The sequence below is a fragment of the Lathyrus oleraceus genome, chromosome 3, assembly GCF_024323335.1.
Source record: "Lathyrus oleraceus cultivar Zhongwan6 chromosome 3, CAAS_Psat_ZW6_1.0, whole genome shotgun sequence".
Classification (NCBI taxonomy): Eukaryota; Viridiplantae; Streptophyta; class Magnoliopsida; order Fabales; family Fabaceae; genus Lathyrus; species Lathyrus oleraceus.
This window is the reverse complement of record NC_066581.1, coordinates 9,100,922-9,126,721: the sequence shown is the minus strand read 5'-3', so window position 1 is coordinate 9,126,721 and position 25,800 is coordinate 9,100,922. Positions and strand designations below refer to the sequence as shown.

The following is a 25,800-nucleotide window of genomic DNA, read 5'->3' as shown; positions in this document are numbered from 1 at the left end:
TTTCAACCAACAAATCTTACAACACAAATAAAATTTCATCTTTACTAAATTGAATTAAATAAAATAAGCAATATTGAAAAAAATATTTCTTTACAATCTGTAGCACCTCAAATTTGCACCCTACCTTTTGTACATGCATTTCATATTAGGTCATTAACATAACCTGGTCCATTGCATAACATTGCATTGTCCATTTGCCCAAGTGCAAGCTCAGTTGACAAATTAAGTCAAACTGGTCAGGAGAATCAGTCGAACAAGCAAGCATGTGTCATTTCCATTGAGGCAAAGCCCTAGGATTGATTTATCAAGTTCATATGGTCTAAGGATCATTGTGAAATGATTTGGACAAATATTGGATGCTCAGAAGTCATCAGTCAAGCTGAATTTCAGCTGGAACCATAGAAAGTCAATTGTGGTCAACTGTGGTCAACTGTGCCTGATTTTATGGATTGGAAGGCGTGAGATGGTTTGAAGGGCCTCATTCATGTCCATATAAGTCTCATTTGACATATCAAAGACCAAGGTTGAAGAATTGGAGGTCAGACAAGAAGTTTCCTAAAAAGGCAGGTGACCTGTAATTTCAGCTGCCCAAAATGGAAAGTTTTCCTCCCCAAAATTACTTCATCATACAAGCTTCAAATGGAATTTTGTACAACATGAAAGTTGAAGATCTTGATCTAACCATTCCAAAAAGTCCAAGAACTTGAAATTCCCATGTGTGGTTAGCAAGATATGGTCCAGTCATTTTCCAAAAATGCCCGAAATTAAAGTGGCATAACTTTCATATGGAATGGCCAAATTGGATGGTTTTTCTTTGAGAAAATCACATTTAATGTGTACTTTCATAATCCATCATCACATTTTGCCAAAAGCCTTCACACAAAAAGGTCAATTTTCAAGTACACTAATTAAAATCCAAGGGCAAAATGGTCCAACTTTCAAATTACTTGGAATTTTGGCATGGGACTTTTTGCAACACCTTCTAAATGGCATTTGTGACTTGTTTGAACCAAGCTTGGACAGAAAAATGAGCTGCATCATGAAGGGCATTTTGGCCACACACTTGAAAAATACACTTAACACTAATCTTTCCATTATGCTTAATCATGATTAATTTTGGATTAATGGATTAGTATATAATGTTAATTGTAACTGTAATCACTAATCAATAATCACAATTTTCAGATCAAAGCCAAAAACTCTCCAATTCTCTCAAAAATCTCACAATTTTCATTCACTTTTTTCATCAAATTCTTCAATAATTCTCCATTGTTTTGGCAATTTCTTCATGTGCAGGTGATGCTAAAGATCTGTTTGTAGTGATTGAAGCAAGAAACACGCAAAAATTCCAACTGTCCAAGCTTCACTCTTCAATGGCAGTCGCGATTTCACACGGATTCAAGCACTTGTGAGCTGGAAATTCTTCACCAATCACCTTCCTAATCCTCATTCTTCATCTGTTTCCACGAATCAAGGCCAAGAACACACCGAATCTCCAACTGCACTTCAAGAAGGTGAATTTTCGAAACATTTAATTCGTGAAATCAATGCATGGCTTAGATAGATCGTTGAACATAGATCATTCTGCCGTTTGAATCGCGCGATCCCGTTAGATATTGAGCTAGATATGTGGATCTGAATATTTGTGTGTGAAACTTCTTTCGATTATATCTTTTTGTACGTTAATCTTTGGACAAAAGCGTTGCCATATCCGTAATCTACATGGAGAGACGGTCACGACGGTATATAGTTTGTTCATTTTGGTGGAGAAACGGTCATAACCGCAGCTGGAAATGGAAGACAACGAAGAACACGCTGAAGAACTGCAAATTCTGGGCAAAATTTCACTGTAGATCCATTATCCGCGCCGTACCAATTCAAATGATGTTTACCGCGGAAGCAGACGAATCACGCGATGACAACACATAAATGAAGCACCTGCGTTTTGACTCTGGCCTGGTATAATTACGGAAATGCCATCCGTGCTATTTAATTCACTTAACACATTAAATAATTATTTCATAAAATTAACAAATCTTAAAAAATTCACATAAAATCCAATATTAATCCAAATTAGATGGGAGTTTTTTTGTTGGATCCCATTTTTTCTCTAGAATTTTTTAGGCATAGTAGTGTAAGTTGTGCCTGGTAGAATTTTAGAATGGCTTATTGATTTTTGACATGTGTGCAATATTTGTATGTTTTACCATTTTAATCACCAAATAATCATGCTAGCTCCAAATTTATTGAAATTTCATATGATCATTCTTGACTCATTCCTGGAGATTTTGGTATATCATTTGTAATTTTTGGATCTCTGGTTTGTTAGATATGATTTGTTCTTTTTGAGTGTGACAATATGTGTCACACTACACTATGCTGAGTTCATGAATTATTTTTCCATGCTTCCCCTAGGCCTATGGCTCTGATTTTTTGCATGAGATAACTTTTATATGTTAACTTTCACCATGATTTTTTGTGGATTTAATTGATACATTTTCTAATTGATTTGGATTTTTGATTGCTGTTTAGCATTTTTGGATTGTTTTATGAGTAGCAAACTTATATGTGTTGTTAAATGCCCATCCCTTATCCTATGAAAGTGAAAATTGGTGGAGAGTTTCCTAACATGTATAGATTTAATTTGGCTTTGGTCCCACTCATTTCTAATTTGATCTCACTGTTTTACCATTGATTGAAGTTGGTGTACATTTTGGTGGCCTATTTTGATCGTGGTTTTGCATGCTTTAACATGTTGATTTAATTGACATAGTTCCTTTTGTCCAAATGGCATGAAAATTGACATGTAACTCATTGAATGTCTTCTGCTTAGGATGTAATTTTTGTGGAATTTATTGTGCTGTTTTGATATTTTTTTGATTGAAATCATTCTGGTCGTTCATATGTGATTCATACTTGACTACTTTGTCTTAAATTGTGCATAAAATGAAATTAGTGCATAGTTTGGATGTGAGACCAATTGGGATCTCTTCTTATTTGAATCATCTTGGTTTTGATCATGTTTTACTTGCTGTTTTAAGATTTTTCCATCCTTTGGACCCTAGGCTTGTCCTAGTGGTCTTATTACTCATGTTTGAGTTTGACTTTGACTTTTCAGGTTAAGAAGCAAGGTGCTTAAAAGGAATTAATGCAAGTTGAATCGTTTCATTTGACTATTGTGAACTAACTTGTTTGTGTTGTAGGGTGCTTGGTTCACTTGGACATGGTGCTATGCATATTATTGTTTGATTGTTGATTGATTCTTATGTTGTTGTTTTGTTTATGTTGGGATGCTGATTGTATTTGACTGATTTCAGGTACCCTTAGTTGCTCAGTTCTTTTAAGAACTTGTATTGCTTTGCTTTGCTTGATAAGCAATTTGCACTGAGGTATAACATTCTTGTCTCCATGTAGTCTGGAAGACCTGGCCTGTTACCTGGCCAGGCACCTGTCTGAAGTCCTCCTTAAGAGGCGATGTTTGTGATTGTTTACTTTTGTCCCCAAGCAGGTAAAGACCTCTATGAGGCAATTGGCGGATATAAGAGATATGCAATCTATCTCCCGCTATTCTGTTGAGTCGTCCCTCTGCTCACACCATTGTGTTGATGCATTGGGACACAAACCCAAGATCTTGTACAATGTACAGTTGTGTCAGAGTCTTGAGTGTAGAAGGGTTCCTCCATTATGAACCCACGCTCCTTTGTCTGAAGCTCTCCCTGACCAGGGATAAGAGCTGTGAAGTCTTATCTTCACTCTCCTTTCATCAGCTTCACCTTAGCCCCTCAATGGCAAGGTTAAGAGCTAACACTACCTTTGTACAGATGACTTGCTCTTGCAGTCTTACCCTTTGATTGAGCCCCATTTGTGTGCATATAGTGTGTGCTACTTGTGAATGCTTGATTTGCTGTTTACTTGTGTTGGATAGGATAGGCTTGCTTCCTATGCAAGTTAGCTAGAAACCTTGACTTAGGGACAACTTTGCATGATAACAGCTAGGCTCGAGTCGTAGTCTCCCTAGTTGTGTTTCCCTCTGTCATCTGGTTAGGCTAGTCCTGTGTCCCTTCGTAGGGGAACTACGTCGCCCTGATCCTCATACCAGATGAGGTACGTAGGCAGGAGATGAGCAGATCTCTCCGGGCGCCTGTGTCTTTGTTTTGTCTTGTTGTGTGCTTGGAAGCTGATGTAAGTCCATCGAGTGGCATCCGGGTTCTAGTGTGGGTTTGCTGGTTCGGATGCTGATGTAAGTCCAGTGATTGGCATTCAGGCTCCATGTTTGCCTTTGCCTGTGTTTGTTTGCGTGCGTGTTAGCCGAGCTACGAATGCTCTGATTCTCCTTCGTCCAAAGGAGATACGTATGCATAGGATGCGACATCCTAGCGAGCATGTGTTGTTTCCCCGGTCCGAACTACTTTGACTCTGATGTCTATGCCTGATAGACTAAGTAGGCCCAGGATGCGGTATCCTGCCGAGTCAGTTTTCTTGTGTCTCCTTCAGCCTGTGTAGATGTGTGTTTGAGCAGTGTTTTAGCAACCAATTTTCCTTCCTTTTGTGCGTGGATCCCGTCGAGTACGACGGATGCGTAGGGATGCTAATACCTTCCCTTCGCATAACCGACTTCCGATCCCATTCTCTTTGGTCGCGAGACCATGCTTTTTTCCAGGTTTACTCTGAGCGTTTCCTTTTCCTCTTTTGGGATAAATAACGCACGGTGGCGGCTCTGTTGTTCTTGTTTCCCGCCGGTTTTTCGCGTAATGCGACACAATCCTTTTAGCAACTTTTGTGTGTAGCCTTTGATGTGAACTATCCTCATGGTCTTTAATGTGCTCTCTTCCGTTCTCATGGTGTGATGTTGGAGATGTGCTACGATCAAGGCTTCTAGAAGGATCTTCCAACTTTAGTTCTCTTTGTATTCTTTTTTCTTTAATCATTATTTGTTCCAAATTATCATATCCTCCATGAGACAATCTAAAGTGGATACATATTTCTTGCCCTATTCTCCTTTTCTTTTTGGCTCTTAGCCAAGAAATCAGGAGCGTTGTGAGACTTGACAAAATTATCCTAAGTTTCATTCCCAATAAATTTATACATCACATATGGAGGCTCTAAGTTAAGCTTTGGATTTGAAATATAATCACTTGTGAGTTGCGTCTTAAAACCCCTCTAACAATTATCAACATATGCAGTCCATTTCTTTTTTAGCTTATCATCATTTGGAACAATAAACACTTCACACATTTACATAATATAGTTGATATTAGTATTAAACCAAAAAAAATAAATGGTCACATATACTTCTAAAAAAAATCATAAAATTTAAAATAAATACCGCAATATCGGTTCATATTTGATATTTCAATTCACCAAAAACTTTGTTCCAATTATCTATCAAAATAATTTTGCTTCTACCATGTAGTGACATGTAACTCTTAAAACTATCAGCATTTTCACCATAAAATATACCAGTTATTGGACAAAAGTCAATTGGATCGCTAACACCGTTTTCATAGGATTTTGACACCTTGGTCATCATCATGACACCTCTAATTTTTCTTTTACTTTTATCTATACCGGAGGTTATATGAGAGGTGTTAGTTGAAAATCGTCCATCTCTTTTTTAACAAGAACTATACTACTCAATAACAATATTAATCAACAAATATCTAATAAGGCACTTAACACATATGAGTTATACTAATCTGTAAGTATATAGTACAACCTAAGAGGGAATGAATTAGGTTTTACAGATTTTTCTCTTTATTTTACAAATGTTCTTATTCTTTTATTTTTCTAGAATAAAGTGTACATGCTTAGAAAAATAATGCAGAAAAATAACACTGAAGGAAAGTAAAAAAGACACAAGAAATTATACTAGTTTCCCTTATCAAAGAATGGTACATCTGGTTCTTTCAAACCCCGTGAAGGATTTCACTATGTTAAATTTATGTACAACCTCACACCAAGACTCTCCTACAATCTTCTAACACACGTATTAAATTTATGGTGGACTTTGAATCTTCCCGATTCAAAGGACATTTTTACAATAAACAGAAAGAATGTCACTTCCTATTTGTAAGCACCTGTAGAAAGTACACACACTTTCTTTAAAGACAATGTCACCATACACTTGATGAATAATTTACAGCAGACTGATAAATTGAGTACATAAAACTTTGTATGCTTTCTAATATTCGGAAAATTTAATATTTTCTTTCCAATGAACAATTCAAAAATATATAAACATTAAGTGTTCAATGGTTTATGAAACGTTTTCTCTGATATATGAAAATTATGCAAAAAAAAAGTTTCTAAGTCATTATGTATGAACACTTGAAAAACAAATGAATTGTTTGAAAATTGTAATCAAAAAGTGTATTGAAATTTGAATAATTCTTGCTTTAAATACATCATAAGATGCCTCTTGAATGAGTAGAATATTTGAAAAATATTCATGATTGGATGCAATGGTTAGGAAAAACTTTCATGAACAATTAAAATGTAAAGGCATCATACTGGTTCAGAATTTTTCACAAAGCTTCAGGAAGCAATCGATTGTAAAAAGGAATCAATCGATCATTACATTTGTAGTGTTCAAATATATGAAAAATTACAAAGCATCAATCGATTATTGTGGAGGATCAATCAATTTTGGGGTCAAAAATTCAAAGGAAAATAAGATTCTACAATCGATTTGTTCAATAGATCAATCGATTGGCACATGAATGAAAATGAAAATTTGAAAGTCAGTAGCTATAAGCAATTGATTGCACGATTGTATCAATCAATTGCACCTTTTAAAAACATGACTTTTTTATTTTTAAAATATGTGCTTTGAATGACAATCATGCATGAATGTTTAAGAAACATATAATGGTTTAGATGAAAAGACTTTGAACACCTAAAGTGTATATACATATGAATTGTCATTGTATCTTAATCTTTATGATCCAGTCTTTTAATTTCCAAAACTTATGCAATCTTTATATTTGATCCCAATCTTTTTCTTCTTTGATATTTCTTCGTTGATAAGTTTTTTTCTTCATCAAAACTAAGCTAAGATAGATGATGAACATCTTCTTCACATACTCATGGTATATTTTATTTAACATAAAATCAACATTTCCTAAGAACATTTAACTTGAAACAAAACCAACAACATCAACATTTTACTATACTATTCATGGTACAATGGACTTTTTATCAATAATAACACTAAAGAGGAAACCCCATTTTTATCAATATAATCAAAATAACTTCTCTCAATATGATTTATAAGCAATAAGCAATTCATAACAACCAAAACAAACATTTCTAAGTCATGTACATGGATAAAGTGAATTACGTACTGAAAACGTGATGACGAAGCTTCTTTCGAGTTTCATTTGAAGAGTTGATGTTCGAATACATACGTGTGTTGGAAGAGAATATGGAATCTGAGTTTAGGGTGTTTTGATGAAGATGAAAATCACCTAGTTTTTTTCAAGAGAATGAAGATGAAATGAATGTTGAAAGATAAATAAAAAGTTAGAATCTAGCAATTCATAACAACCAAAACAAACATTTCTAAGTCATGTACATGGATAAAGTGAATTACGTACTGAAAACGTGATGACGAAGCTTCTTTCAAGTTTCATTTGAAGAGTTGATGTTCGAATACATACGTGTGTTGGAAGAGAATATGGAATCTAAGTTTAGGGTGTTTTGATGAAGATGAAAATCACCTAGGTTTTTTTCAAGAGAATGAAGATGAAACAAGTGTTGAAAGATAAATAAAAAGTTAGAATCTAGTTTTGTGAAGTATACATGCAAAAGAAATTTCACATAGTGTATTAGAATCAACTGAGGGAATACATTAATTTAAAATAAAAATATTATATTATGGGAATTTCATGTAAATGTTATTTCCCTTCGGTTGGTTAAAATAACCAGGGGAAAAGACAAATTTAATAGTAAAAAATTAATAGAAAAAATAAGGTTCATTTGAAACAATGGTGTACTAGTAAAAAATTACATGTGTGCATGTTACCCCTACAAGTGCGGGATACTCAGAGGTCTTAGTAGGTATATTACGTTGTATGGTGGTTAACGCTTATCCACGGCGGTGAGAAACCTTGTATGGTGATTTTGAGTACCTGTTCACGTGAGATGAGAGACTGTGTTTATAAGTGTGATGCTATATTGTAAGAATTCATACTGTGTGATTTGTACGAGTTAAGATCTCTCAATCTCACTTGTTATGGGTGAGGTATTTATAGAGGCTCTCTTGGACATAAGTTGTAGAATTAATGGGCAATTATGCTCTAGTTCTATGACCAAGAACATGGTCAATGGAAGACTTGTTATTTTTAGAATCATGGAGGAAGTGGTTTTCCTTGGACTGACACTTTGGATTAGGTGTCTTAATCTAAGTCAAATATAGGCCATTCTCCCCTCATTTGGCTACCAGGTGCTAGCCTTGAGGGAAACCACTTTTAGACGACCAGTTGGGGGCTCCCACCTTATTTGGACTATTAGGTGCTAGCCTTGGGGTCAACCACTTTTGGGCGACCAGGTGTTAGCCCTAGGATGACAGATCCCCCTTTCTTTGGGCTATCAGGTGCTAGCTATGGGGGCGATCACTTTTGGACGAACATGTGATAGCCCTGAGGGGAGACTCCCCCATTCTTTTGGTGATAACCTCTTTTTGGACACTCCTTATTAGAGGTCAATAAAATATAACACTACAAATGAGACATTTAAGTAAATAAATTAACGAAATTAGTATTTTTTGATTGTAAACAATTATTTTTTTATCAAGTATTTCTTTTTCATCCAACAAATATTTAATTTCGTAATTCAAAATAAATAAAAAAAGAAAAATGTGTCAACTGAAATAATGCAACACTCGGTCCCTGAACCAATTGAAAAAATAAACAAAAATAGAAATGCATTAACTAGGATTTGAAGCGAGGTCCCTGATAGATATATTCTCTCAATGTTTAATAAAGTTGAGGAAATATATTATATTTTAAAAAGAAACAATTGAAAATGGCGCACCTAAAAAATATACATCGATTATTTGATGGATGAGGTGAAAATTTTGTCATAGATTATTTATAGTAGTGAACATTACATTATGTCCATTTCTAATTTTACATGAAAAATAGAAGATTTCATGGATGATTTTTTCTTTTGTCTATAATTCTAGTTTTGATAATTGTTTGATTAATTTAGTAAAAAAAAGTTTAAAATATATGAAAAGGTCAACTTTGCGGAGGAATTAAAAAAATGTCAATCTATGATAAAAGAAAATATCGTTCTTAAATATTTTGTATTCGAACGAGATACTGAAATAGATAATAAAATATATATAGTAAAAAAAATTCTCCTTCTCTTAAGGCATGCATAACCTTATCTCTAATTTATCAAATATCTATCAATAATATTTGAGTTTATGATTAATCTCCATTTGAATGGTTGGGGTGGTTCAAGTGATAATTTGCATGTTGGGTTAGATTGATAGAAGCTGTTGGTTCATGGTTTAATTTTTAACTTTGATATTTATTTGTATTTTTTTAAAATGTAAAACAAATTATTGATCTTTATAAATTTAATAATTTAAAAAAAAATCTCTGTCTCAAGAATGCAAATTTTATTTTAAATAAATTTTGTTTTGAGACATTTTACTTTGCAGAATAAAAGAAAAATCAAATTTATTAAAAAGTAAAAGTAATGATTCCTAAACATTTCCACACACAACTCAACTTTCCTATTAATCATTATCACATTGAATTGGCCTCACTATCCACAATATTTATCTATTAAGAAATTACTAACAAACACGGCAAAAGTAAGAATACCAAATAATAATAATAAGTTGTAACATAAATTGTAAACTAGTAATAGAGAACGCACAACAAAGTCAATAAAATATGAAATGAATATAAAATAAAAATTATATGATTGTATTTTAAAAAATATGTTATAAAAATGTTTAAAAAATGTTTAATGTGATAGTTAAAAAATATATATAAAAAATATATCAAAGATATGTATTTTACTAAAAATAAAATAATAATTAAGTATTCATCGTACGTATAGCATAATATTGTAATAAACAATAAATAAATATAATATAGATATAACTAAGAAATATATATAAAAGATATATTAATTAAGTAATTCGATCCGTTCAAAAATATATATTTTAGCAAAAAAAAAATATTGAACATATTTCTATTAAATTAAAATATATCATAAATAAATATTAAACTGTATGTATTTTAGTTATAAATTAAAATCCTACAAATATATATCAAAATTAAATTGTTTTTATTATTATTAAATTTTATAGGTAATATAATTTTTTTATATGATAGATATTTTATAATTTTTAAAAATATTATTTTTAGAGTCAATTTTTTTTAAAAAATTGAGTGAGATGAGATATTTTTATTTATTAATATTAGAGTTTAGGTTTGTATAAGAGAAAACAAAGCATCATTAATAGAGTCTGATTAGAAACAATTCTGCAAAGGTTTTAATGATTATCTAAAAAGGTTTTGTTAATTATTTATAGACTTATTGATTGATTTAAGAAATGATTACAGAGTAATTTATAGTTATGATGGTCGAGTACATATCAATAGCTTGGAAAATTTGAAATAAAGTTTAGCTTGAAATCAAATAAGTCTTATATACTCCTTTAGAAAAGCCTAAACAACAATCCGTTGTAGTCTAGTTGGTCAGGATACTCGGCTCTCACCCGAGAGACCCGGGTTCAAGTCCCGGCAACGGAATTTTTTCATTTTCATTTTGTGTATTTTGATTGAATTGAAAAACTGTTTACATACAGTATTCCAATAGACACGAAATTGTTTAAAAAGAGGAAAAATACTCTTCTACTAATCGCAAATTAGTTTATACAGAAAATTGCATTACATTTTCTACTGATAGAAATTGTTCTAATTTTGAACAAAATTCCTAACTCTAACCCTAATTGCTCCACTTTGTTTCTGCACTGTTTTCGCAATCCCAAACATTTGATCTTTTCCAATTTCTCTTTGATGAAATCAACACAACTTGAGTTCCACACAATTCATCGTAAATCCTCTCGAACTCTTCCAACACTTCCGCAACTATTCCCAATTTCCTCTTCTTAGCCAACATCTTCACCAACCCAACCACATGCCGCTGAAAATTCCCCTGCTCCACCACCTTCCTCACCGCCGAAGCATCAATACCGCTATCCGACTGAAGCTTCGATTTCCTGAGGAATTTCAAGAGTCGCTGAACATCCTTTTGTACTAAGTGAAGTGTATTGGTGGTTTGAGCTACATCTATGATCGCAGCAGCATATCCAGTAGCAGCCTTGTGATGGAATATTGGAGAAGATTGTTTGAGTTTGAGAGATGGGGTGGTTGAAGAAGAGAATGGTACAGAATGATTCTTGTGTGAGAAATTTGTGATTTTTGGGGGTTTTGGTTGTGCAGGAAGATTAGGGATTGCATGAGGAGTTCTTGTGAAGTGATGGAATTCACGATTTGGTGTTGGGAGTGATGAGATTTTGAGATTTGAAAGAGAGTTTGATAAAGTTTCCATGCTCTTCTTAGGTGGTGAAGAACCTAACCACAAGATAAGGTTAAGGCAACTTGCCTTTGAAACAAACCCATTTGATTCTTATATGTTGGATGACACGACTGAGTGGTGATAAATTTTTTCATATGATTCTTGTCAATAATTCAATGTATATACTCCATTCATTCCAAATTCAAATTGAGTCCATTTCATATAAAATTAAATTAAGGAAATCAAATCATAAATGGAAGGTGGAAAATACTAGTAACTTATAAAAGTTATTAATTCTTTTAGTAATTTTTGGAACTAAAATTGAGATAATTTTGTAATTATATTCTCTCTCTTTATTTATTTATTATTTGTTTTATTTATTTAATTATATTTTCCTTAAGTTATAATTTTGTAATATATTCTTTATATATTTTTTATTATTTCTTATTATAGTCACGGTCAATTAATTAAAATATACAGAAAGTATAAAAATATTTTATACAGTCAATTAATTACAATCATTAATTTGTTAGAGAAATTTGACTTTTGTTATAATCACATATAAAATAACATATACGGATCACAGTGTGATATATTGACGGTATAAATTTTTTCTTTTGTAGAAGTGTGTGTTCTTATGCATTGAAGTATCAAATCTCAAAGATGGGTCAAGTAACAAACCTCTTCATATTTTTTCATTCAAAATCATTATCTTTTTCTCTCTTTTCACCTTCTTTTAAACATGTTTCCCCTCTTTATTTTCCGGGATGTAGATAGATATCGAGATACGAAGAAGGAAACATGTATCAAAACAATATTAACAATATTCACGAATATTTATTCTTGAGGTTTAAGGTTTCTTGCAAATTTTTATCTCTTTCTATTTCAAAATTTAAATTTAATTTGATGTTTCATAGATTGAATCTCATATATTTGTCGGTCTTCTATTTTCTTCTTCACAACTAAAATACATTGTGGATAACATTTTGGATATGGATCCAATTACAGATCTAAAATGTATCATCAAGATAAGGTGATTTTATACTCATTTTGTTTATATTCATTTTTGTTTATTATGATCTTTTTTGAAAAAAAAATCTTTTATGCAGGAGTATTATGTTCTCTCTATTATGTTGTTTTTGGTAAATAATCTCTTTGATTTTTGTTTTTTTTGTGTTTGATTTGCATTTTCTTCATCCTTGATTTGATTTTTGTTTATATGTTTTGATTTTTTGTCTCCATCTTTGATTTTTATTTAATTTAATTTTTTTAACTCAAGGATGAAGAAAATGCAATAATTCTTTTTGTTCATATTGTTTCATTTTAATTTTGATCCAATTTTTTTTTGTCATCATTTTGGAGTTGAGAGAGGTATCAAAAAGGAGAATTAATCGATAATATTTTGGGATGATTTTATTTTTTCGGATATATAATTACTAGCTGAAGGAATTTAATTCGTCTTCAATGTTAACTTTCTTTTGAATCCCTAACTCTAATTAAAATAATAATAAAGTTTGTCCCATCCTCCTTATTTTTGCATTCATTTCGGTTTTCATGTTGTTCTGATTTCGATTTTCAGGTTTTGATGCTTTGCAATGAAATTATTTGCCATAATAAAATAACTAAGGGTTTTCTTATTAGTTTACTTGCATATTGAAAATGTGTCAGGAATTAAGATTAAGCTTTTCAAAGTGACAAATCAATGTGTACCAATTTATTATATGAATCCAGTTGTGCTTTTCAATATAGTATGCTGCTATGATATGGCCGTGTAGGCTTTTTGTCATTCTCCAAATTGATAGAATAGTCTACTACCATTTGTATAGGTGATTGAATCGGAACTTTTTATACAATGTAGCAGATATTTGAGTACTAACTTTTTAAGTATAAATTTGTGTGTAATAGGGATTACATTTTTGTTTAAATTCAAACATATTTTATACGAATAATACTTGATCTCTTTGAAGTGTTTTTCCAAATACACATTCAAAGTCACACAACCTATAAACGACATAAATGATGAATATGATGTTGATCTTGAGGTCATTATGTAAATAATTTTGGTTGAGGGAATATTGATTCAATCTATCGTTGATTCAAATACATTTATAAATGATGTCAAAACAAAAATAATATTTATACACGAAAAAATTGTATATGTGATCTAATGATAATGATAATTGAAAATATCTCGATATTTTGATAGTTGTAGTGAGTCAAACGTAATTTTTTATAATAAACTTAACTCATAATGTAATATTCCATATTCTCTTAAGTGGTATGTTCCTTGTTAGTTGGGACATATTGAGCTCCTATATGCTCTATTTGTTATCAGGTTAGACAAATTGAGCTCATGTGTACTTTATTTGTTGTTAGTTTGATCAAATAGAGTAATTAGTGAACTCAGTTGAGTTTAATTCATACTCAATTCAATTGAATTTTGTTAATAAGTAAGAGAAATGACATTTTGGTAACATTAATGAATGGTCAATTGGTCACTATAAGAAATATCTCTCTTTAAGATATCTTTCCTCTCTCTTTTTCCAATTCAATATTTATATCATTTCCTCTCATATGCATTGGAAAACTAGTCCAATGCTCCACCGTATGGTAAAATAGAATCATGCTTATATGTAAAATATCACTTAGTTGTTAATAATATACTATCATGTATATTTATGACTTGTATTAAATGATTAAAATCTTATGATGATGAGTGAGGTTAACCTAGGGATACTAATAAGGCAAATGAACTAGTAAGGATCTCTTAGGTTATGAAAAATGATTTAGATGACGATGTTCGGACACGAAGGTACCTCAGTGTGTACCATGGACAAATAGTTGCTATAATTGTAGCTTAGTCAAAAACTAATATGGTTTGCATGGAACATGAGTTGATGTTATAAGACTAAGTGAATGTGATCACCTAGTGATTGATGAGTACAATCACGTTGTAATTAATGAACTAGTCATGTATTCAGAAACAACCTCATTGCATTGCATGTCCCAAATTGCGATACTTATGAAAAGTAAGATTTGGGATACATGCATTATTGCTTCACATCAACCAAATGGGTTAGAATCCCATAGTTCAACCAAATGGGTTAAAGTCCCATAGAAGACGTGGACCATAAAGTGAGTTAGAGTGAGGAAAAGGCTCGGAATGGGTTTAAGTCCCATATGGAGCGACGATTCTTGAAGTGGTTTCAAGACCCATGGAGAATCTGAAATCCACAAGAAAGTCGAAGCATGATACAAGGATTCGTGACCCGTGTCGATAATCCTAGACGTAAGGTTAATTGGTTGGGGAAAGATGTCTTGATACAGTTTCCAATTAGTGACTTATTTGAGTTGGTGAACTCAATTGTACATGTTTCCGTATAATGCAAATACCCCTTAAATGCTTAAATCTTAGTTACATTGTGTGAGTGACACACAAGTAATGAAAGATAAAGACTTGAGTTAAGAATCGTTGAGAGATCCCTTTGGAGGCGAGTGAACCCATATGATAGGGGAACTCACCGAGATTATTATCTTACCCCACTATCATTGTTGTTTTTTATGTGGTCCTCTGCAGGTTAAAGGCAAGGACAAGGTTGTTCGATGATGTTTTGAAGACTTTGTTATCATGATATTCCACTGTGGATTATGTGCAATAAGGATATTGTACATAGATCTTAGTTTTTGTATATGCACTATTATATGTCATGCGTCATACTTTGTATTTTACGTTATGGACATGTATATGCTGATGACATTAGGCAATTATGTTGTATTTGTACCAATTAATATTTTGTATAAAGTATTTTCTGGATGTATATTATTGCTACAAAGTCCTATACTGATGTGTTGAGTATATGACTATTTCGTTGGTAAAATGTTTGGAATATTTTTGTGTAGTGAATGTAACGTTTTGCAAGTTAGAAATGCAATAAAAGTAAAGCAATAAAGGACAAAATTATGATGTAAATGAACAAAGTAAATAGAGATAATTCGGTAAGTTAAATGACTTGAAGATAGAAATGGAAGCAAAAGTACATTTCGTAGGGAGATAACTTTTTTCTTGTAAACGCTTGGTACTTCAAATGTACTCCTACTACAATGCTAAAAAAATGTCACCCCCTGAAATGATCATTACAATTCACTTAAATACTAGTAGAAAATAATCGTTAGGAGGTTACAACGCATTCATGAGATGGCACGTGTCAGAGCACCTCTCCCACGTTTGCAGGTAACTTCCCACATTCAATTACTCACGATTAATCTCCATCATGGTGCAATAGCCTTAGACTTCAACATGTTTTCCCCTACGTAGACCCTGCACTCTTGACTTTCTGCCTTGTCGATCCAACCTCCGACCGTCCTTTTTGGTAGACCAAGCTTTGCACTCCTTGGGACGAAATTTACCAGCTAATAAATTGCCCCTTGAAAAGGATGGTTTCAACTTGAGCTCTGAGAAACCCGACATTTGACTTTCCAAATTTCGGCTAGCCATCTAATCATTAATGATGGTTTTATGTGTGATGATGGCTTTCCTGCATTGCGATTTCCCAGACACACTATCATCATTACTAGCTATCTTCTAGGTCGTGGGATTATAACCAACGCCACCAACTCTCCCACTCCCTTCTAGTTGGACATTTGTCAGTCGACTAACGCTTGAATGTCCATTGGTTCACCTATAAATAGCCACTTATTCATCCTCAAACTTTTCTGCCTCCGTAATCGCGTACCTACATATTTCTTCTGCATTTTTCTTTAGCAACTTTCACAGTAACCTTAGTTTCAACACATTTCCTTCAACCTTCTTAACAATGGCTTCTTCTGTAACAATCCAATTTTTAGTATTTATTTATTATACTATTATTACTTTTGTGGAGTGTTAATTAATTATTTAGTTGATAGGAGATATCATGAATAATTGAATTAATTAACTTGGTGGATATATGATGTTAGTTTAATTTATTTGAATTAAATAGAGATATTTAAATATTAGGTCTTATTGGGCCTATTAATTAAATTAGAAGTATAATGACTTAAACCCAAATAGAATACTAATATAAATAGTAAGAGGGGAGGAGTGTGAGAATTAGGATTCATTGATCATTTGAAGGCAATAGAGAAAGAGAAGAGGAAAAGTAAAGAGGAGGAGCTAGGGTTTCCAGAAAATTGAAGAGGTAAGGGGGGAATTCTTATTATTATGGGTTAGTATGATCGGGTCAATGGATAGATATATGTTTAGGTTAAAATCCCTAATTTGCATGATTTTAGGATTGTTAGGTTTTGATGATTATGCTTGATTGTGGTGATTGATTGTGTTAAAACTGCAAATTAACGTTATATATTTGGAGTATTGTGTGAGTTATAATTTTCTGAATGTTTGACTTTTTACGGAATTGAAATCGGAGGTCCGGAAGTCCACCAACGATGAAAACCGCGGAAAATTCTGCATGCTGTCCGTCACACTCGCGGCCTATTTTTTTTTATGTTTTATTATCGAAATCGTTTTGGTCATAACTTTCGATCCGTAAGTCCAAATCGAGTGCCGTTCGAAGCGTCGGATAGTTGAGACAGAGGACTATAACTTTGTTTCAGGAATAAAATAATTTTGGAGATTATTTCATAGACGTTCTGGGGGTTGAAGAAGATGAAAATTATGTTGGAAAATTTAATAAACAACAACTTTTAGTAATGCCTTCGTGCACGGTTTTGATCATAACTTTTAACTCGTAAGTCCGATTTTGGTGGCGTTTGAAGCGTTAGAAAGCTAATGCTCATACCTAAAAAATGGTATTGATTGTTAATATGTTTTAATAATATTCACATGCCTACTGTATTGATAAATATATTGGGTTATACGTTTGGTTGATGAATCGTTGCATTGTTGTAATATGATTGCGTGATAATTATGTTGTTAGGTCGATGATGTTAAGATGTTGATGAGTTGTTATTATTTATTGATATTATTCATGTGGTAACATGAATTGGTTAATTGCGTATTATGTGAATGGTGTATTTGTTATGAATGTGTATATGTGCCATTGGTGGATTTGTGAATGATATATTGTTATGAATGTGTATATGTACCATTGGTGAATTGTGAATGATATATTGTTATGAATGTGTATATGTACCATTGGTGGATTGTGAATGATATATTGTTATGAATGTGTGTATGTACCATTGGTGGATTGTGAATGATACATTGTTATGAATGTGTATATGTACCATTGGTGGATTGTGAATGATATATTGTTATGAATGTGTATATGTACCATTGGTGGATTGTGAATGATATATTATTATGAATGTGTTTATGTACCATTGGTGGATTTTGAATGATATATTATTATGAATGTGTATATGTACCATTGGTGGATTGTGAATGATATATTGTTATGAATGTGTATATGTACCATTGGTGGATAATTCATAGAGTTGAATTATGGTGATAGGTGGAATGTTAAGATGGTAGAGATGATCTTAATTGCATATGTATTGGTATTTGTACATTCATTCATGGCATGTATGGTCAGCTTCATAGTGGAAACGGTGAAACTGTGGGTTCACATGTAGCACTCGCGGATCCTTAATTGGAAATAGGCGAGGTAGATGCGCATTCGTTGATCCTTAATTGGAAATAGGCGAGGTAGATGAGCACTCGTTGATCCTTAATTGGAAATAGGTGAGGTAGATGAGCACTCGTTGATCCTTAATTGGAAATATGCGAGGTAGATGAGCACTCGTTGATCCTTAATTGGAAATAGGCGAGGTAGATGAGCACTCGTTGATCCTTAGTTGGAAATAAGCGAGGTAGATGTAGCACTCATTGATCCTTAATTGGAAATAGGCGAGGTAGATGTAGCACTCGTTGATCCTTAATTGGAAATAGGCGAGGTAGTAAACGGTGATCCTTCATTGGAAATAGACGTAGCACACGTTGATCCTTAATTGGAAATAGGCGTGGTAGTTGCTTTGATCTTGTCCGGATCAGAAGCGTGGCTTGGATTCTAGATATTGAATCGGAAAGCGGTGAAACGTTGGGTTCACATTGAGGTACCGTATGCATAGAGTCACATGTCTTGCATTGAGTCACATTAGAGTTATGTGATAATTGAGTGTATGCATTATTGTGATTTTGATGTGTGTATGAGATATGATAATTGAATTTGATGATGTTTGGATACATAACTTGACAACGCATGTGATTATGTGATAATTGTAGTTATGTGTATATTTGAGCATATAGCATTGAATTTTAATATTGTACTCCTTGAGTTTGATGGATGTTTGAAACATGTGAAATAGATGTTGATGAATATTATTTACATGGTTATATGAAGTGTGATGAATTCCTTTAATTGTTGATTTAATCATTGTGCTTGATTATACTTTTTCATAATGATTTGAATTCTCACCCTTTCTGTTTGAATGTTACCTTTACATGGGTATCGTGCAGATACTCAGGAGTAGTATTGCTGAAGTAAGTGAACGGTAGCACTCGAGGTTAGCTGGAGAGCTTTGGTGCTTTGTTTTAGAGACTAAGTAGTGAGTCAATGCTCTGGTCATGTAACACTTGGTAGATTGGTAGTATTGAATACATGTCTTATTTGGATACGTTTTATGGTATTACTTGTGAACATGTTTAATTGAAGAGATTATTGAGAGATGATCATGGTATGGGACATGGATCATGTTATGAAATACATGAGTATTCATTATTTTCCGCTACGAACGCATATGCTTGAATTTTCATGATAAGTGAGACGTGTTATTTTAAATGACCAGGTGTATTATATATTGATGATGAATGATGTTGGTTTTTGAAAGCTTTTAGTTTTTGAAAACGTCGATGTGACGCCCTTTTGTTTATATGCGTGCTTATTTACTCTGATTATATGTTAAATATTTTGGGGTAGAAAAAGGGTGTTACATCTTCAACTCGCACCAAAGGCACAAGCTCTTTCAACACTGGTGACAACCCTATTGCCTTTCAACTCAACACAATAGAAAGCACGAAACCTATCCCTTGACTTGCTTCTATTGATGAATCAATGACGAAAATCTGGCAACGCCAGATGCTTATTCCTTTTGTCGTTGACAGGAAACTAGTCGCGTTTCATGGACCTCTCGCAGACCCAAAGTCCACACCAAAAGCAGTTTAAGGATTCTTTCCTGGTTATGGTCCTGCTGCTCCTCCATCTGTCGACAAGGCTGGAGTTATCGACGTTAGATTTATGGATCCCAAAGCCAGAGTCTTCAGATCTATGCCTACCCCAGGCAATAAAGAATATTTGGCGTGGCTTAACAAAGTCCAAAGGAAATGCCAAGATCAGTGGAGAAGTGCAGGGATCTTCGACGCCATCCAAATCTCTAGGTATGCTCACCGAATCAATCATTGCATGTTGTTGGCCTCTATGTATTTTTTGGAAGGTTCGACCAACATTTTCCAACTTCCATGTGGGATGTTGACACCTACACTCTTCAACGTAGCGGCCATTACAGGTCTACCGTTGTTGGGAGATACCTTCTACCCCACACTTCTGACAGAAGCCACTTTCTTGTTTGGTCGAGCTAGTCTTCAAAATTACATTGAGGACCATTACAACAAAGATTCTGTCGAAGTCTCAGACGAAGAGCACATCGCTTTCCTCACATTATGCCTTTAATATTAGGTATTATGTCTTGGCTCTTTGCAGATAGCCAAGAGTTATATCAATCTGGCCATCCAAATTCACGAGGGTTGACATATCTCTTTGGGTAAGCTGCTACTAGCTTCCTTGTATCAATCTATGGGGCTTGCAACCCTGAAACTAAAATTTCTCCATATTACCCCCAAGGCCTTGAACTTGTCGGGTCCCATGTGGCTTTTACAACACTGGTTAAATGCCACTTTCAAATATCATTTAGGCTATCCAGTGTCAGAACGCATACTTCAGTTAAATGAGGATCGACCGATCGAATGAGCAAGGTTAGCTTTGATGATATGCCAGGAAACTCCCAACAAACACCTCTTTATGAATTACCTGAATATGTTCATCGAGGCCAACAAGTTTTCCCTTGGCATGGCTCCATTCCCGGACCAAAGCTTCGACTCGAAATGGTTTAAAGATCCCTTCCTAGGTGATTCTCCTCAAGCCGCATCACAATCAAATGCCATATGGAGAGTGTTTTTGACTCCTGCACTGTTATCTTTCAGAATTGAAGCGGGTTCGAAGGGATACAACTTTATGAGTTATCAACCCAATTTAGTGGCTCACCAATTTGGGCTAAATTAAATGGTCCAAAAGCCTTTAGTATCACACATGACTGACATTGTATGGTCTGGTCGATCATTAAATTCTGATGACCATAAAGCATGTCTTTGTTTTTGCAAGTCCACTTAATGTTATGAACTTCTGTTATACGGTGAACTGACTTTTGTGTTTTGCTTTGAAGAGCAATGTCGCGGATAGCAAGAGTCGCCACCGACTTTTCTTTTATCCAATAAGGAAAGGCGGAAAAGAACAGGAAAGACCTTGATTAGATTTTGGGTTCGGGAGGTACATTATACAAAGGGAAGGTGTTATCACCCTTTGTATCCATGGTTATCCATGGGTTCTTAATTGCTTAGCTCACTTATGTTTTCCTTGTTCGAGAAAGTGTTTGAGAAATGTGGTGTGTTTAGAACATATTTTGAAAGGAGAGTTTAACTTTATAATGATTCTTGTACGAATGTATACAAAGTGTTTATCTCGTTTGATTTTGAAAGATGTTTAGAAAGATATAACTCGGCGATGATTCTGGTGCGAATGTATACCAAGTGGTGATTTTCTAAAAGATGTTTTGAAAAGTGTGAGGTGTGAAAAGTATTTTAAGCTGTGAGCAAGCATTTAAGAGTTATACCTAACAAAGGTCTTTATAGGTATTTCCTATCCTTATGAGGGTAAAATTGTCCTTACTATTGAGAAGTAAGTAGTCTTATCCTTTGGATGTAAAGGGACATCGTAGGATCGTCGATCGGTCATTGAAGGCAACATTTGTAAGGATACCTTAGCATTCAAAGGGACGATCATCATTTAACTGTAGGCTACCACGAAGGGTCATCGAGGGACAAAGTCATGTATTCGAAGGCAACATTCGAGGGACTATGATGATTTAATCGAAGGGTCTTTGCTAAGGGTATCCTTACATTCGTGGAACATGGCCGTAATATCGTAAGGCACCAAAGAGAGGGCCCATATCATATGTTCGAAGGCAATGTAATCAGTCAAGTAATTAAAATGAATCTTCACAAGGGTATCCCACAAATAAAGTGGAATACCTAGCAAACTGTCTCTTCAGGAGTATGCGAACCCTCACAAAATTCAACAAACGGGTTAGAATACCAAGCTAGGGTGCAACCAAGAATTGCACCAAACAAAGAATCACAACAATAATGGTGTCAGGCAAACAGCGTGTAGATGCAATAGAAAACATGTCAATCAAGTACAGAACAGATTAGAACGCAAATGAAAAAAACAAATACTGTCATGTTCGCTACTGCCTCGCCTAGCGAAGGCTTGGCGAACCCTCGCTACATGTTCGCTCAGCGAAGTGCTGGCGAACGGCTGCGGGTTCTGGGTTCTCCTTTGATAACAGTGCGATTTCCGGAACCCCAAACCTTATGGCATCCACTACAGAAATTACATGGTTAAACATTCAAGATATTGTGTTACACATTCATGCATACTTAAACCCATATGCAAAATGTAACACCCCGATTAAAATAAGAGAATTATTTAATTGAGTTAATATTATTTTATTAATTTAATTAAATAAAGTTGAATTATTGGATTATTATTATTATTATTTTGGAATAATAATTATTTGGAAAATATATAAGTTGGAAATAAGAGAAAGAGTCTCATTTTGGAACAGAAGGGTTTTACGTGAAAAAGCAGAGAAGCATCGTGAAAGAGGAAAAGGGCAAGAGAAGGAGCAAGAGCAAAGGTTGAAGAACGGAAAAGCTTGAAGCTCAAAGAATTGCCGGATTATCTCAGGTAAGGGGGGTTTATCGTCGTCTAATGGGTTTTATAGATTAACATGTAATGGGTAGTGATAAACCGTTGAATTGACCCTAATTGGGATTTAGAATGCTGAGAAAATTATGATGAATAAGTTGTATGAAACTGAAATTTAATCGATAGTTGTATGTGTCATGAATTTCCAATAATGTAGCTTTTTACGGAAGTTGAATCGGAGGTCCGGAAGTCCTCCAACGGCGGAAAATGCGGAGAATTCTGCATTCTACCTTGTGTTAGCGCAGGGACTGCTGTTTTGCCTGCGTTAACCGGTTAACACTGTTGCAGTGTGGAAAAATTGTTAATTTTATGTTGTGAACACAATTGGTGAGTGGCCTATTGTAGTTAATTATGATGAGTAATTTTGTTGGGTTATGTGATGAAGAGTTGATGCAAATATGTTGATAAGTTGTGTTAAAGTTGTTGAAAATATTGAGTTGTAGGCTTGGTGAGCCAAAATTGATTATAAGTTGTTTTGTTGAAAATACTGAGTTGTAGGCTGATGAGCCAAAGTTGATTATAAGTTGTTTTGTTGAAAAGCTGTTGTGTTGCTGTTATTATTATGTTGTTGAAATGGCAAGTCGTACATTCCATATACATTCATATGCATAGAGTCGGAGCTTTGCTCACACCACGTTGGCCTGGATTGGCAAAAAGTCGGAGCTTTGCTCACACCACGTTGGCCTGGATTGGCAAAATTTTAAGTTGAAAGTTGAAGGCTTATGCCTTGATGCCCACTAAACTGGCAATGATTTTAAGTTGGGAGTTTTACTCCGAATGGTACCACATGCATAACGAGTCGAGTCTCATTTGAGTTGCATTTTATGTTGTTGTTGAGTTGCATTTTATGTTGTTGTTGAGTTGCATTTTATGTTGTTGTTGAGTTGCATTTTACGTTGTTATTGAGTATGATATTTGAGTTGATGTGCCGTTACTGAATGCATGATATGATTAGGGTGATTAACGTGTAAATTTACTTAACATAACATGATAATTTATAATGTTTGTTATATCGATTGAGGAACTCACCCTTACAACTATTTTTCAGGTAACGAGCAGTGAGTGAGTAAAAGCTAGTGCTTGGAGTCTAGTGTGGTCTTCTTAGTGGGTCATGCTCTGATAGATGTAACATCGGGACGGGATGTTTTAATTGTTTTTTTGTTGGTTGTTGAACCTTTTTACATGTAATATGTTATACGTTTTAATTGGTTGACATGATTTCTATCCGCTGCGTATTTTTGAAATGTTTCATGGATGATATAATAAAAGAGCATGACAGTTGTTATGATGAATGATGTGATTCGAAGATGTGACACCCTTGTTTGTGTATTTACTCTGATAAATATTTGTTGTTGTTATTAAATATTTGGGGTATTTTAGAAGGGTGTTACATTAGTGGTATCAGAGCAGGTTGGTCTGTCCGGCCAGTTGTCGTGTCGTTACTGTCTAACAATTGTGTATTGTTACTAATCTAACTTAAGTTGTGTTGTATTGATAAGTTGAAATGGCTGGAAGGAATGACGCTGCAATGGCTGCCGCAATGCAAGCAATGGCATAAGCTGTGCAGAACTTGCCAAATGCTGGTGGAGATGCTGGATCACGTAGCTTGGCGACTTTTCAGAGAGAGAATCCGCCGGTGTTTAAAGGGAAGCATGATCCAGATGCAGCCTTGGGATGGTTGAAAGAGATTGAGAGAATCTTCCGTGTTATGGATTGCACTCCAGCTCAGAAGGTTCGGTATGGTACTCACATGCTAGCAGTCGAAGCTGATGACTGGTGGCTAGAGACTCACGAGAGGTTGACCGTGGCAGGTGAAGACATTACTTGGGATGTATTCCGTAGGGAATTTCTGAGAAAGTATTATCCGGAAGATGTCCGTGGTAAGAAGGAAATCGAGTTCCTTGAGCTGAAGCAAGGAAACATGTCTGTTACTGATTATGCTGCGAAATTTGTGGAGTTGTCCAAATTTTATCCTCACTACACTGGTGCTGGTGCTGAATTTTCAAAGTGCATCAAGTTTGAAAATGGACTGCGCTCTGAAATTAAGAAGGCTGTTGGGTATCAGAAGATACGCATTTTTACTGAATTGGTTGATAGCTGCAGGATATTTGAGGAAGACAATAATGCTCATTACAAGATTGTCAGTGACCGCAGAGGCAAGCAACATCAAAATCGTGGCAAGCCGTATGATGCTCCAGCTGGAAAAGGGAAGCAAAGAGCTGCTCCGGCTCAGAGAACTAGTGGGGGAGGTGCTCCTGCTGGTATAGTTTGCTTCAAATGTGGTCAGGCTGGTCATAAGAGTAATGTATGCACTGCTGAAGTAAAGAGGTGTTTTCGCTGTGGTAAGATTGGTCATGCAATAGCTGATTGCAAGCACAAGGAAGTGATTTGTTTTAATTGTGGCGAAGAAGGGCATATTGGAAGTCAGTGTCAGAAGCCAAAGAAATCTCAGACGGGGAGGGTGTTCGCATTGACCGGAACTCAAACCTCCAGTGAGGACAGACTTATCCGAGGTACGTGTTATATTAATGGCTTTCCTCTTATAGCTATTATTGACACAGGTGCGACTCATTCCTTTATATCTTTGGATTGTGCTGTGAAACTTAAGTTAGAGATATCTGAGATGTTTGGTAGTATGGTAATTGATACTCCTGCGAAGGGTTCAGTGACTACTACTTCGGTTTGTTTAAATTGTCCTTTGAGTATTTTTGGTAGAGACTTTGGGATGGACCTAGTGTGTCTTCCACTAGTGCAGATTGATGTTATTCTGGGTATGAACTGGTTGGTGTTTAACCGAGTTTCTATCAATTGTTTTGATAAGACGGTGGTCTTTCCTGAGATGGAGGAGGGAAAGAGTTTGTTTCTATCAGCAAGGCAAGTGAATGAAGAAGTAGCTGATGGGGCAGAGTTGTTTATGCTGTTAGCGACTCTGGAGGCTAAAGATAAACTGGTGATTGGCGATCTAGCCGTGGTGTGTGATTTTCCTGATGTGTTTCCGGAAGAGGTGAATGAATTGCCGCCAGAGCGTGAAGTTGAGTTTTCGATTGATTTGGTACCTGGTACTAGGCCGATATCGATGGCTCCGTACCGTATGTCTGCTGTTGAGTTAACTGAATTGAAGAGTCAGTTGGAAGATCTGTTGGATAAGAAATTTATTCGTCCGAGTGTGTCACCGTGGGGTGCACCAGTGCTATTGGTTAAGAAGAAAGAAGGT

The 25,800-nt window shown here is 34.6% G+C and overlaps 1 non-coding gene and 1 pseudogene across 1 annotated transcript; one reads left to right on the top strand and one right to left on the bottom strand.

Annotated features, from left to right (window-relative positions):
- The first annotated feature begins 10,702 nt into the window (after positions 1 to 10,702).
- Positions 10,703 to 10,775, top strand: TRNAE-CUC (transfer RNA glutamic acid (anticodon CUC)). Its single transcript has one exon. It is a non-coding gene; the product is annotated as a tRNA-Glu (tRNA).
- Positions 10,776 to 10,850: 75 nt separating this feature from the next.
- Positions 10,851 to 11,733, bottom strand: LOC127132087 (ATP synthase subunit delta, chloroplastic-like; annotated as a pseudogene).
- Positions 11,734 to 25,800: the final 14,067 nt, after the last annotated feature.